This window comes from Ambystoma mexicanum, chromosome 5q (genome assembly GCF_040938575.1).
Source record: "Ambystoma mexicanum isolate Mex_15411 chromosome 5q, UKY_AmexF1_1, whole genome shotgun sequence".
In the NCBI taxonomy this organism is placed as follows: domain Eukaryota; kingdom Metazoa; phylum Chordata; class Amphibia; order Caudata; family Ambystomatidae; genus Ambystoma; species Ambystoma mexicanum.
Window position 1 is genome coordinate 549,071,394 of NC_090933.1, and position 13,789 is coordinate 549,085,182.

Consider the following 13,789-nt stretch of genomic DNA (forward strand, 5'->3'; position numbering starts at 1 on the left):
ACTTTAATGTCTTGCCTAATCAGAACATGCTGATGAAACATCCATTATTTCATTATTCCATTGAGTGTACCCAATATAAAATGTGTATGCCCGTTATTCCGAAGCCCGTACGCACAAACCTCCATCGATGTTTCTAAAAGTTCCTGATTAGTATTTTTTTCTGGAGCATCCAAGCACAAAGTGTTGATCTCAGTATAGATTCACTGTGACGGCAGGATGGACATTCTGTAAAAAGAATGCCAAGTTAACTGTGCGTGTGGCTTAAATGCCAAGTACATCGGTGGAGATTGCGCACTTGTCATTTGCCTGACCACCTTGTGATAGGTGGCCCGTGAGAGACCTTGCTTTAACCCCCGTGGTCGCGTAATTGGTCAGACAGCTCATAAAATGATTTCTTATAATGAGGCGAGTCATTCGCTTAGGGATGATAAATAATGGGCAAGTCATGCGTGCCGCGCCAGCCAGCGCCTGCGCGGAAAGGCAAACCTGGTGAGTCAGGCTGTAGAGCCTGTGAGTTGTGGATTAGGAAACCGCATCCTATGATATTTTGTCTTTCTAGTTATTCGCGTTTCCAAAGTACGACTTTACAGCATCTTGGCGCCGGCAGAGAGAGACACGGAAATACTGTGAGTCTTAGAAACGGTAAAGCCAGGTGTTCAGGCTACGGAAAGTCGGCAGATCAAAAGTAGACCCAATGCGAAGAGGTAGAGTGTTCCATTAGTGGGAAGACTCACATGCACACGTTCTGCCCCCAAAAAGGGTGGAGATGCTATATGGGCAGATGCATAAAAACTCACAGTAGGGGATAAACCATTCAATTCCTTTCCCTAAAACATAGGTGTAACTCAATACCATGACCTTATGGATTGTACAAAATAACATTATGCTGAATTATTTTCTTCACAGGTAACCAGACATAAGACTGTGTAGGGCAGGAGACACATGACCGCGTGTTTGCAGCTTGGAAAGCATCATAGGAGATTTTGAGCTCACTGAAGTTAATTAACGGCTGTCTCTGGGAGGCCTAAGCAAAGTACATTGTAGTGCTATTTTCAGAGCGAAATTAAACTATTTGACAATATTGTTTGAAAGTCTGTGCGGAAAAGAGCCCAGCTTGTGAAAATGTTGAGATTTGAGTTGGCATTGAATATGTATTTTTACCTTCATTTTATTTTACCAATTGGCTAGGGTTTGGACACAGTCCAGTACAAGGCGGCCAGTTGTCTGCTGTCCACCGATCAGTGTTTTTGTTCGCTAAAAGCATCTTTCTTGCAGCCATTTATTCTTAGGCGATTAAAACACATTCACGGTCTATGGATTTTAGACACATTATAAGGTTGGCTGAGTTGTGAGGATAATCACCATGTAGACGGACGATAATCGGAGTCTCATTAGTAGTGAAAGCACAATTAAAGTAATAAAACAAGTCTGCCAATGGTGACATTTACAGATTAAATAGAATTGGGATGACGCTGATCCCTGTAGAACACTGCAGGCCAGAGGCTATTCTTTGGACTAGAAAATGTCCGAGCATATGGCTTCGGCCAGATCAGTGAGATCGGAATTGAGCAAGTATGTTGCTAGTTGCCTTACTGGAGTACTTTATCCATGTTAAGCCCATGATCCAAGGTATCAAAAGACATTGATAGATCTTAGGAGATCAACGCAGCTGTACCTTCTCCATCGGCTACTGCATGGAGATTATCCTGCCCACTCGCAAGAACATGTTCCATGCCCATTGTGGGGGAGAGAGCCAGCAGCTTGTTGATATAAACGTCGATTCGACATTTTTTTATTTTTTTTATTTCAGCGGCCACAAACTTCTTAAACAGCTTCTCCATATATCGTAAATAAGAGCTTGCTTAGGAATGTAATAGTGTTTTGGGGTCCAAAGAGGTTTCTTCCAACAGAAATCTAACCACGGCAGCTTTTCATTCCCTCAGAACCTTGTGCTGACACATGGAGTGGTTTAACACATAGACTAGATCAATTTAAACCTCACAGCTAATCATTTTACATTTTTTTGCCAGGCATGGGTCTTTTGGCTAGGCAAAGGAGTTGAAATGTTGCATTTGTTTCTCCCATCGGGCTTCTGATGGAAGGATGAATACGAACATGACAACAATGACCTTGGAAGACTTAGAAATGTGGTCTCATGCACACTGCGTATGTATCTTCTGCAAGGAATACATGGCAGGGAAGCGACCTAATGCCAGTGATGACGGAATAGAATTATCGGTTGTATTTATCTAGGGCAATTTATTTAAAAACGTATACGCTTCTTGCGATGACTATCTGCTTCTTCTAATCCCCAGAGAAATACTTCCATTTAGCCCCACAGACTGTGTTCCGTTACTGAATAGGCCGTCTTCTCAACCTCGATGTACTTTTGGCTGCATTTACCGTCAAACTAAGTTTGGTTCACATTTGTCCACTGTGTTTGGAAAGCAGGGATTGGAAGGTTGTATTTTAGAGTGCTTTATCATTTTTCAGGGGGTATTATGATCAAAGGTTTTTAGTAAGATAACTGTTAAAAAGCAAGCAATATCAGTAATTTTCTGCAGCCAGCGACATAATGTGGTCTAGCCACTAGATGTGTGTCCGTGTCTATGGCTTCAGGTATCAAAGGGTACAGACCTTAAACGCCACTTACTTGTTAAAGAGGGAGCGCCATCCGACCTCTATCCCATCCTCCCTACCTGACCCCACCATCACCTCCAGTGACGTTTAATAATGTAATTTTGTAAATTTAAATACTCCTCGTTAGTTAGCAGCACTTGCCCCTTAGGTTAATGTTACCTTTGTAGGTCACCTATTTTCTTATGTATAGATCTTCTGTTTAATTTGTCTTGTCCCTCATAATAAGCTCACTGCTTGTTCTCATCTTTGCGCTATTGTGCAGGCACCCTTTGTGGGAATGCCTCAGCCATCTGTAAATCTGTCATTGTAAGTCATTTTTGTTCAAAATTGACATCCCTGTTCTTTAATAACTACAAATACCTAGTGTGGCTATATTATGATTGAAGCAAGAGTACAAATTAATTTTCCTCCAGTGTATGTATTTTCATTTTTTTTATTTTATTTGCGTTTGTAAAGTGCGCACACAGCCCGAGGGCATCGAGGCGCTGTTACAAGATTATGTCTTAGTTACACACAGTTACAGTATACATATGGCCTCTAGGTTACATTAGCCCAGACTTATAAGTATGAGTTGTGATGCTTAGGTGGGAGGCTGGGTTACATAGGCCACTCCCTAAATGGATCTGACAATGAGTGACTAGATACATGTATATTCCTTAGAAATGGTCCTAAGTAAGTAGGCAACTTGTGTTAGACGAAGACAGATCACGTGGCTCTGTGTGGCATGTGTTTTAGGCGAACAGTATGGGTTTGATTGCTTTGAGGAGGATGCGATGAGAGAGTTCAGCTCTGAGGGTCTGCAACGAGTTCCAGTGCTTGGCAGCAATGAAGGGGAAGCTTGCACCCCCTCCTCTGGCACGTTTGTTTGTCGGAACGGGCAGTAGGTTGGTATACGGTGTTCTTGTAGGTCTATATGTGTGGTGTAAGATGGGGTGCTTTGTTGCATATGCATTTGTGCGTGATTTCTAGCATTTTGAAGAGGATATGCTGGTGAACAGGCAGCCAGTGCGCTTGTTGCCTGGCTGCTGTGATGTGTTCCTTTTTGGGGATGCCCAAAGCAGTGTGCAGGGCCTTGTTTTGTATAGTTTGGAGTTTGTTCAAGATTTTAGCCGATGTTCCTGAGAATAGGGCATTACGATAGTCCAGCCTAGAGCCTATTACGGCTCTGGTAATGTCTAGGCAATTTTGGGTGGAGAGGAAAGGCCTTGTGGCATTGAAGAGTTTGGAGTAGTATGCTGCCGATGTGGCGATTGCAGCAACTTGTCTGGCCAATAGTTAGGTGGCATCTAAATAGACTCCTAGGGTTTTGACTGATTGGGAGACGACGGGAATGAAGGTGTTGTCTATGGTGAAGGATAGGTGCTGGTCACCAAGTTTAATGCGAGAGTCAGTTGGAGCTAGCAGTGGTAGTTCAGTCTTATCCCTGTTGAGGCAGAGCCAGTTTTCAGCCAATCATGTGTGCATGGTGTTGTAAATGTTATTAATGGTTTTGGAGTCAGCCTTGTAGATCCCAGACAAGGGAATGAGGACTTGAGTATCTTCCGCGTAGTTGCTGAACATGATGCCAAGTGAGTCAAGTAGGTTGAAGAGGGAGATGGTAAACATGTTGTAGAGAGTGGGGGAAAGGCAGGAGCCCTGCAGGACTCCAAATTGGATGGCGGCTGGGGTTGCCGCTGCTTGGTCAGAGAAGACGCGCATAGCTCTTCCTTGGAGGAAGGATGTGATCCAGGTGATTGCCTTTGTTGAGAAGAAGGCGAGGTTGCTATGTATGTATCTATGCATTGAATCAATGTTGTGATCTGATTAACATGAGGAGGACAGGATAGGACCAACCAATCATTCAGGGCCTGATCCACAGAAGCATTTTATAATGGCACAATCCCATAGGAAAACACACTGAGAATCAGGCCCTCAGTGTATAAGATATAAGCACAGATCTTGGAGGAGTGTTTTGGCTGACTCTAACAACCATCACCTTTGCTGAAAGATAATGAATGTTTAAATTGACTGTCAGTCTGCAGCTTTTTAAAACCAGCGGGTATTAGATCAGCAAAATCAGCACACAAGACCTGGAAAACCAAGACATTGAGACAAAAAATAAAAGGGGAGAGAACAAGAAAACGTTAGCGCTTTGGCCTGCCTTGGAAGCAGCTGCTCGTGCATTTATAAGTCTTTATTTTAGTTGGCTCCTGGTAATGGTTTTATATCAGTAACGTTTGAGCTTTTTTTCATGGTAGCCAAATGGCATACGTTTTCTGAGTGCAAGTATACAGTCACGTGAAATTATTCGAATAAAACATATACAAATTGCTTGGAGACAAAGGTTAGACAGTGAAAGCATGGCTTTGAAAGCCATGGGTTCTTGAGAAGAAATGTGACTGTCACCATTGTTCAAATTTGCCAGTGGTTCAGACTATGGCATGAATTGAGCACTGACCGGCTTCTCTTTGGGGCATCTTGGGCACACCACTGGCATTCACTACATGCCCACAGCATTGTGAAATGTATGTAGTAGCCGGTGGGAGGAGCCGGAGGAAATGATGTGCACCAATAATAAAAGTAACCGAAATACTCAGTGAATGTAATTCCATGTTAAAAGAATAGAACATTCCCCCACGGACCTTCATTTGTACAATCAACACATTACCACAAATTACATCAGAATAAAAACATCAGAAAATGGAACTACAAAACTAAAAAACAAAAGAAGTTTACTGTAAAGATCTCAGTGTTAGTGTATTCTATTACTGCACCATCTCGGCGTGTATGGCATGTATCTGATAACTGGTGGGAAGAGCGAAGTAAAGATGGTTGACAATAATGCAATTAGGAGAAATACTGTGTGAAATGAATGCCAACAATAAGACTACCTCCGTTGACCTTCAACGTTATGAGGTCTGCACTGACCATGTCCAAAATCGATCAAATGCCATAAATTAGATCAGAATAAAAAAGATATTGAAAATGAAGTACCGTCCTCCCAATCCTGTAAAACCAAGAAGTTTGCATCAAAAAGCAGCATGACGTTTGCATCAAAAAGCACCATGTCCGTGTCAACGTGCTGCATTGAGGCACGCTTACAGCATGTATGACATGTATGTGGTAGCCTGTTGCAATACAATCACCCAAAAATGTGACGGCCAATTGTAAAAATAGAAGAAATAATTTGCAAATGTATTATTGAAACAATAAAACTATCCCAAATGACCTTCAACTTTACACGGTCTGCACTTACTCTTTGTGGATCAATACATTGTTTTGTTTTATCGGCTGAGTAAATCAACCTTTCAACATTATAAAAAAGCATTTAAAACGTCTCCATTTCAATACTTTATTTATAAAGCTGAATGTATTTATGTGTGTATGTTTGTCTGGCTATACAAATCCACACCGTTGATCCCACTGCTACCAAATTTTGCACGGATTACTCATTTGTCTGGGGTAAGATTGTAGTCTATGTTTGGATGTAAAAAGTTACTCCGTAGACACCCTCCTTTATTGATGCTCATCACGATTCACTACAATAGGTACTAGAAGGAGCAACAATGTGGAAAAGTGTCTGAAGCAACATATTCAATATGTTGGTTATTCCTTTGAAATATATTACTACTGTATACAGTTTGAAAGTGTTTATTAAAGTATTTTTAAAGGGAATGACTTTTTTTTTTATCACACCACTCCAAATATGGGGAATGGCAATGTTACAGTATACTTAAGTTCATTCACAAGAAGCGAGCACAAACAATCAATCTTTCTTGGACCTTTTCTCAAATGTGCTGAAGCCACTGAGTGACAGAAACATGCTGCACAAAAAACGAACATCACTTGGAAAAGCTCCATCTCATGCAAAAATGAAAATCAATATCAAGAGCTTCTGAACCACAACAACAAACAGCAGCGCGACTTGCCAACCTGAGGAGAAGAGCAACTTTCTGCAGGGCAAATGAGATGCCAGAGCAAACTGAAGCAAGACTTGCTGACATGAGGACAAGAGCAACATCCTCCGAGGCACATTAGGCACCAGAGCAAACTGAAGCAAGACTTGCCGACAAGAGGACAAGAGCAACATCCTCCAGGGCACATGAGACACCACTTGAACAGGACATGTGCAACGCTGTGTACCCCAACTATAATAGCCATCATAATAATCCATAAAATATCAATTTAAAAGGGAAAGAAAACATCACTTATTGTAATTAATAATACATGATTCACACTTTAGTATCTTCAGGCTCCCTCCTTGAATAGCAACCCTAATTCCATAAGAAGCCTATTTCATGTCTAAACTTTCTAAAAACCTGATTGTTGCTATAATCAATGGGGTGTTTTCCCCACTAAAAATCATCGCCCAAAGCCTTCCTTTGGTTAAATATTCTCAAAGTGCTTTTCCAAAAATACTGGTCTACATGGAATCAGATCTGGACAGGTTGTGATCAGATGTCTTAATATCTCAGTCTCTTTTGTACAACACCGGTACGACCTTGATACCTTTGTATCTTTGCCTATGATACCCATTGTTTCCCTTGTCAACCATACATTCAGAAACAGTTTTAAAAACCCTCTTCTAATTCTGGGAGTTGGGAAGCGTCTTAAATACTTTGGCTACTAATGGAGAGCTCTACATTCATAGGTATAATTCTGGAAGATCTTATACCCCTGGCATTCTTCAATTGTCCTACACCAGTCTGCTCTCCATAACTTCTGATTGGTCTTCTAATAACCTTTCCAATGATGTATTTGCCTAATTTAAACAGGTCAGGCAATTCTCCTTCCAAAGAGATATCAGGCACCCCCGCCCCCGACAATCTTTCAATAAAGATCTCCAAATGTGGAGCATAGCGTCGCCTTTTTCCATAATGATTCTCCTGAAGAATGACAGATACTTCCATTTTACCATTATCGATAATGAAAGTAGGCCGAACTCATGGCACATTATCTGTATCGCAATTCCCCGTGGAAGACCCAGGACCCTCTTCCAGAATTAACCCTCTTTATTCAAATCCAAGTTTAACAAAAACAATTTTCCTTCAACCCCATACGTAATGCTTAGGACCACGTTCCGTTTATAGAAAATCGACAATGGGTCATGGGAGTATCTGCCAAACTTATTGTTTGAGGTGCAATCCATTTCAAGCCCACAAATCCACAATGTTTACACGAAAGGGCACCATGACAGTGTGCTCTAGTGCTGTGTCATCACAGCATGCATGAAATATATATGGTAGCCAGGGGGAGGTGACCAACAAAATATGTCCACCGATAATATAGCAGAAGAAATGGCCAGTGAATTGAATTCTGTGTTGCTACAATAAAACTGACCCTACTGACCTTCAGCTTAACAAGGTCTCCGCTTACCATGCGTGGAAGCAAAAAATAAAGTGACGAATAGTCACAAAGAAGAATACAATTCACAGAAGAAATAAGCATGGCAGGTATGGACTTTTTGGATGTAGAAATCCCTCTCCGTTTGCTATCCCTTCCTATCCTTTTTTTTGTTCCTACAGATTTAGTTTGGGACTTTCCATAAGTTCGGTTTATGTCGATTTTCTTTTAATGTTTATCATCGTCATGACAAGTGATTTCATAGCATATTCCTTTTGACTCTCTTGATGTGTGGGTGAGTTTTGCTTTCAATTCGGTTTGAGGGGTATTTCGGTATCTCTCATTCTCTCTTGCAATCACTTCTAACGTTCAGTTCGTTTTCTGTTTCCTCACCATTTGCCTGAGTCCATCTGGGGCTGGTTGGTTGGGTGCTGGGGGTCTAATCTCTCTTTGGCAGGAAAAACCCCAGTCCATACCATTTCTGTTCTAGAATCATTTCACCTGGTTCTGGTCTGGGTTGCGCCAAGGTTCATTCTGGGAGTTTGTCCTGAAAAAAACAAAAGAGAACTATGTCCAGAAAAGAGGCTGTCAGACATTGTGGAAGAGGCAGAGGTAACAGCAGTCACATACCATGCACACTTAGGTGGATTAGGGTCAGGTTCTCGTGCATCTCTCTGACCCATCGCTGATGCAAGACCGACTCTGGCATATGAACTGGTAGGTCTTCTGCCCCCGTCTTGGATGGATCGCCGCCCCCTTTGATGGGTCAAGATCTTAACCCTGCTACAGGAAGCAACTGGCCATGGCAAATGGCCATGGCCAGTGGCCACTTGATGGGTAGTGGAAGTGCCTTGCGCATCACAAAAGACCATGCCCTGGTCAAAATGGCTAACTGGCCTTGGTTCATGGCCAAGGCCAGCATTGGCGGGACCTCAGGTGAAGACCTTCCCCATGTCTATTTGCATAGAGAGCATGGCCACAGTGCATTTACATAAGGTACGCCATGTGGCTTGGTTTGCCTGAAGCATGGCCATTTAATATGTCTCATCCACATGAAGAATTGCACACTAGAATTGCAACCCACTGCCTTTTAATGTAGCCACACTAGAATTGTAATTTGCTGCTTTTGAATTTTATCACACTATAATTATACTGAGTAAAGTTAATGCTGCTTCTAAATTTAGCCACTCTAGAATTGCAAGCCGCTGCTTTTTAATTTAGCTACAACATAGCCGTACTAAATTTGCGTCCGCTGCTTTTCAATCTAGCCATGCTTGAGTTGTAGCGATTTATTTAGCCAGTCCGATAGCACAGCAAGTAGAGCACTCCCTTTGATACCTGTGCAGAGCCTGATGACACAGGTTCCCAAACTCAGCCTTTCATCCTCACCGTGGCTAATAATAAGCAGCGCTCAGATACCAGAGGGTTCATAGTGCTATATAAATGCTAAATTATCATTTTTATTTGTTTAGATTTAGTTTTGATGTGTCACTGTGCAAACCATACACCAGGACCAAAGCAAACACGGGAAACTATAGAAGGAAAAATGGACAATACAACTATTCAACACCCAGAGATCACTTGAGACCAACTAACCAGCCGCCTTCTCATCTCTTCACCGTCACACCTCTCACGTACTACACACGCCTAAAGGTCTAGTGAAACAACCCACCAAAAATCTCACAATCTGCACACCTCTCTCTAATCATGCTAAAAACCAAATACCTATAAACAAGAAACAACTCAGACGCTGGACACCCACAAGTCCAGTGCACACCCAGAAAGCAAGCAAGCGCACGCACGCACGCACGCACACACACACACACACATTCTTACAGAGCCATGTGAGTCCTCGGACACCATGCAAATGGCAGGTGGGTGTGCACAGTATACATCATCATAACATACCATAATATAACATTAGGTGGCTCATAGGTCCCCTTGTCATCACTGAAATTAATGCCTTCGACAAAGTGCCCAATGGGAATGGGGCTTTGACATTTTTCAAGTTGGGGTGGACAGGGATGAACTAGGAACAGTATCCAACCTAATGACACCATGACGTGCGCTTTGAGGCCCATGGGTGAGTAGCGCTCCATAATAAACTAGAGCAAACAAGTGGCAAAAAGACGAGGGAACCCTAGCGCTTGCAAACACAATATTTATTATCTGAGTGGCAGCGGGTGATTGTGGAGTGTGGGTATTTTGCCTTGTGCACCACAAAAAAGATAAACCAGTTAACAAGTTACACAATCACATTTAATTCTCTATTAAATACTTCTGCTAATACGCAGCAAATCTTAGTGTTTTGGCGCAGTGTGATTGTGTAATGTACAGGTGCAATGTCTAGTTCAACAATGTGCAGTTTGTGCAGTAAAAAATCACCACTTCAGTTCAGATGTACACACAGTTTGGAAGGACATAAGGTTTTTACTGATGCCTTTATTTAGCTCTTATCGCCATGTGAGTGTCCACAGCACTTGAATTTGATCCACCAACTCCTCTAGCCTTCGCACTTATCCTTCTCTAAAAGTACTGAGATCAGTTACTTGCTTTCCCCTACCTATCTCAATATACATCTCCTTCCCCTTCCTTCTTGGAGCGGTATGTAGTAACTTGTTTTGCAGCTGGTGCTTTGCAATTAATAAATAAAATAAAGAAACCAAAGTCTCCCTCTCAACCAACAGTTTTGCACTGAATTGTTTTTTTTGTTAATGATGTACCCTATCCTACTGACGGCACCTACTGGGGCTGGCCTGTGAGCCCCAGACCTACCAGGATGGTAAAGTGGTCACCGTGCTGGACAAATCTCTGGGCCAATAACTACGATGGGTGGCCTTGTGCATCCAGTGCTGGCCCTACCCAGTGGGTCTCAGAGCACCTTACAACGTTAAAAAGAGAAGAGGTGAAGGAGAAGTTACAATATTTTCAGAACATGAAAGAAATAGCAGGATAACCGGAGGATGGCAGCGGGGTCTGGCTGGATTAGATGTGGAAAAATAGGTATTTTGTCGGCTTTTTTGAAAAGCGATAATGGAAGGTGCAGTACGGATTTGGAGTGGCTCCAGATGCCCATTGGGTGAATGCTTGTTTTTGAATGCAGGTTAGTTTGTATAGTGGAATGTGTAGTAGAGTTCAGTGGGCTTGTCTGCAGTTTGTGTGTGTGATGGGCTTCAATTAGTTGTGAAGGTAGGATGGTGCTTTGTGGTGGATGGCTCTGTACATGATGCAATTCTCTGGTGCATCAGGAGCCAGCAGAGCTGGGAGAGGGCGATGGTGATGTGTGAGTGTTTGGATGGGTGCAGGATGAGTCTTTTTGCTGCATTCTGCATGGCTTGCAAAGTGCAAGGGGTGAGGTTGTTGGGGATTCCAGTGTAGATTGCTTTCCGGATCTAGCTTGGACAGAATTAGTGTGTGGGCTCCTGTGCGGAAAGAGTACAAGAGTAGTATACCTTCTATCTTGCATAGGAAGTGTAGTTGTAGGTTGCCTGTTTTGGTGGTACCAGCTATGCGGTTATTGAAGGATAGGGGGGGATCAGTGGTAATGCCTAGGGATTCGGCAGGCATGCTGTGGGGTTCTCAGAGCGTTGGCCTTCCCTTCCAACTTCTAAATGTACATGTTGTTATCAATGCTTTGGTGTTCTCCTCCACCTATTATGAGGTACTCAGTGATTTAGCATTTCTGTCTACTAAATGCATGTTGTATTTTCAGTTTCTTGGCCTTTTCCTACACCTTCACAATTCACATGGGATATACTGCTCCTCCACCCAGAATGTACACCCACACTCACTCACTAATCCGCTCAGGGCATCTGCTTTACTCACAAGGGGGTATCACATGCATACTGCATTTCTAGCATGGTGAAAACTAGCTGCTTTTATCTTTCATTCTGTGGAGTGTTCTTCGTTTTAGATTGGAAGGGGATAACATCTACCACGTCACCTCTTCTCTGCATTTTATCATCCTACTTTACTTAGGACATTTGGTCTGGCCTTGGGCATCCTATTTTGCAAGACTATTTGAAAAGACATGGGCCGTCCATGAGCAGGACCTTGGACAACGATTCCCACAATATACTTAGGATAGCCCAAGCACATTCCGATCCCCAGATGTTACAAATTATGTAATATGCAGCAGTCTCTATTGATCATCCGCATGCATGCCTTATGAAGCTCCAGACATTACTTTCTAAATTCTCCATATCTCTTTCTGATTGTATTAAACCATGTCCCGGTCATTGCATCCTGTGAATACGAAGGTCCTGCTTTCACTGGGTGGGACTTAACGCACCTTGACTCAGTGTGCACAGGCTTTAAGGCAACTACACTGGTGAGAGGGTGCAGTACAAAACACATAATAATGATGCACAACACCTCGCCAGTGGACTCTGGAGTAAATGACCATCACCAAGCAAAGCCCCTGATGGATCAAAGAACCATGGGCTGCTGGGAAATACTTTGCACATCACCTACACATACATTGTTGTCCCTGGATGCTTCCCCTGCTGTACCATCAGGCAGAACCTGCAGGAACAATAGCCCTGCTCTGTATGCCCCTCTCTATGAAAATCCACACAGCTGATGAATTGTCCTTTTGGGCGAGTAGAAAGTACAGTGAGCCTCTACTGGTAACTGCTGGAGTTCAAATCGTGGTGGTGAGTTAGGACAAACAAAACGTGTTTGGCAGTGACCCCCCGTCATGCCGTCAAAAGTGCCTATGGCCACATGGTGCCATTTATGAAGGTGCCATTTATGAAGGTGCCATATACCTTCACCCTCTTGGGGCAAGTTATGTCCTTATTACAGTGGCCATTGTTACGGGGAGGGAGCTGGCCATGGACATCTCACCAGCTCCCCTGTATGATGCTATGGGACACCAGCATCAGGAGGCCCAGTGCCTCGGAGGTTGGAATGGTGGGGGCTGGCCATGGACATCGCACCAGCCCCCACCAGAGGTGCTATGGGACGCCAGCACCTAGGAGGCCCCAGTGCCTCGGTGGGTGGCAGGTCTGACCCTGCCAGCTCATGCAGACCCTATCTGTCTGCTGGGCTGGGGGCCCCATGGCAAAGTGGCCTGGAGGCCCTGTTTATTCAGGGTGGGGCTGCAGGCCACAATAAGTGACACACACACAGATCAGTCTGTCATGGAGTCTGCAGACATTTCTCCCATACGTGCCTGCAGGGGTCCTTTTTATTAGCTTGGGCCATGACAGTCATGGCCCATCTTAAAAGGGCAACACAGTTGAAAGGGACACACTCCTTTAAAGGGGCAACACATATAGGAGGTCCACTCCATAACATCCCTCCTTTTTCATAAAGAACAAAACATCTGTGATTCCAACATAACGATTAACCAGTGTGACCACAACATAACTGACTTAATAACTGATACTGTATGTCAACTCATCCCCCCACAGGTGCCAGTCACAGTGGGCACCTCTCTGGTGGATGGTTGGCAGTCAGACTGCAAGTTACAGAACCCTTTATTAACCTGGGGTACGGAATTGCCAACATTGCAGGACACTCATAAATAGTTACTGGTACCATATAGAGCACCCCGACTGAATGCAGGAGAACAGCTTTACATTGCTGTCCTTTACTGAGACCACTTTAAGCATGTAAATGCTATGCAGGTTCACAGCATCAAAACACAGTTTACTGAGTCCTCTTAAAGCTAAGGCAGGACAGCAGGAGACCAATTCGTTCTTCATGAGCGTTGGTTCAGGAGTCACTTCCCGGGTCCAGGTCCATTGATGGTGCAGTTCACAGCCGGCAAAGCCGCACCTGGCGGGCACCAGGGGTCACACCATCATGGTCCCCTGATGGT

General features: G+C 43.5%; 1 protein-coding gene across 2 annotated transcripts in view; it reads left to right on the forward strand.

Annotated features, from left to right (window-relative positions):
* SNTG1 (syntrophin gamma 1) overlaps nt 1-13,789 on the forward strand; it is a 2,735,678-nt gene that overhangs the window by 2,595,367 nt on the left and 126,522 nt on the right. The gene's annotated exons all lie outside the window — the stretch shown is intronic.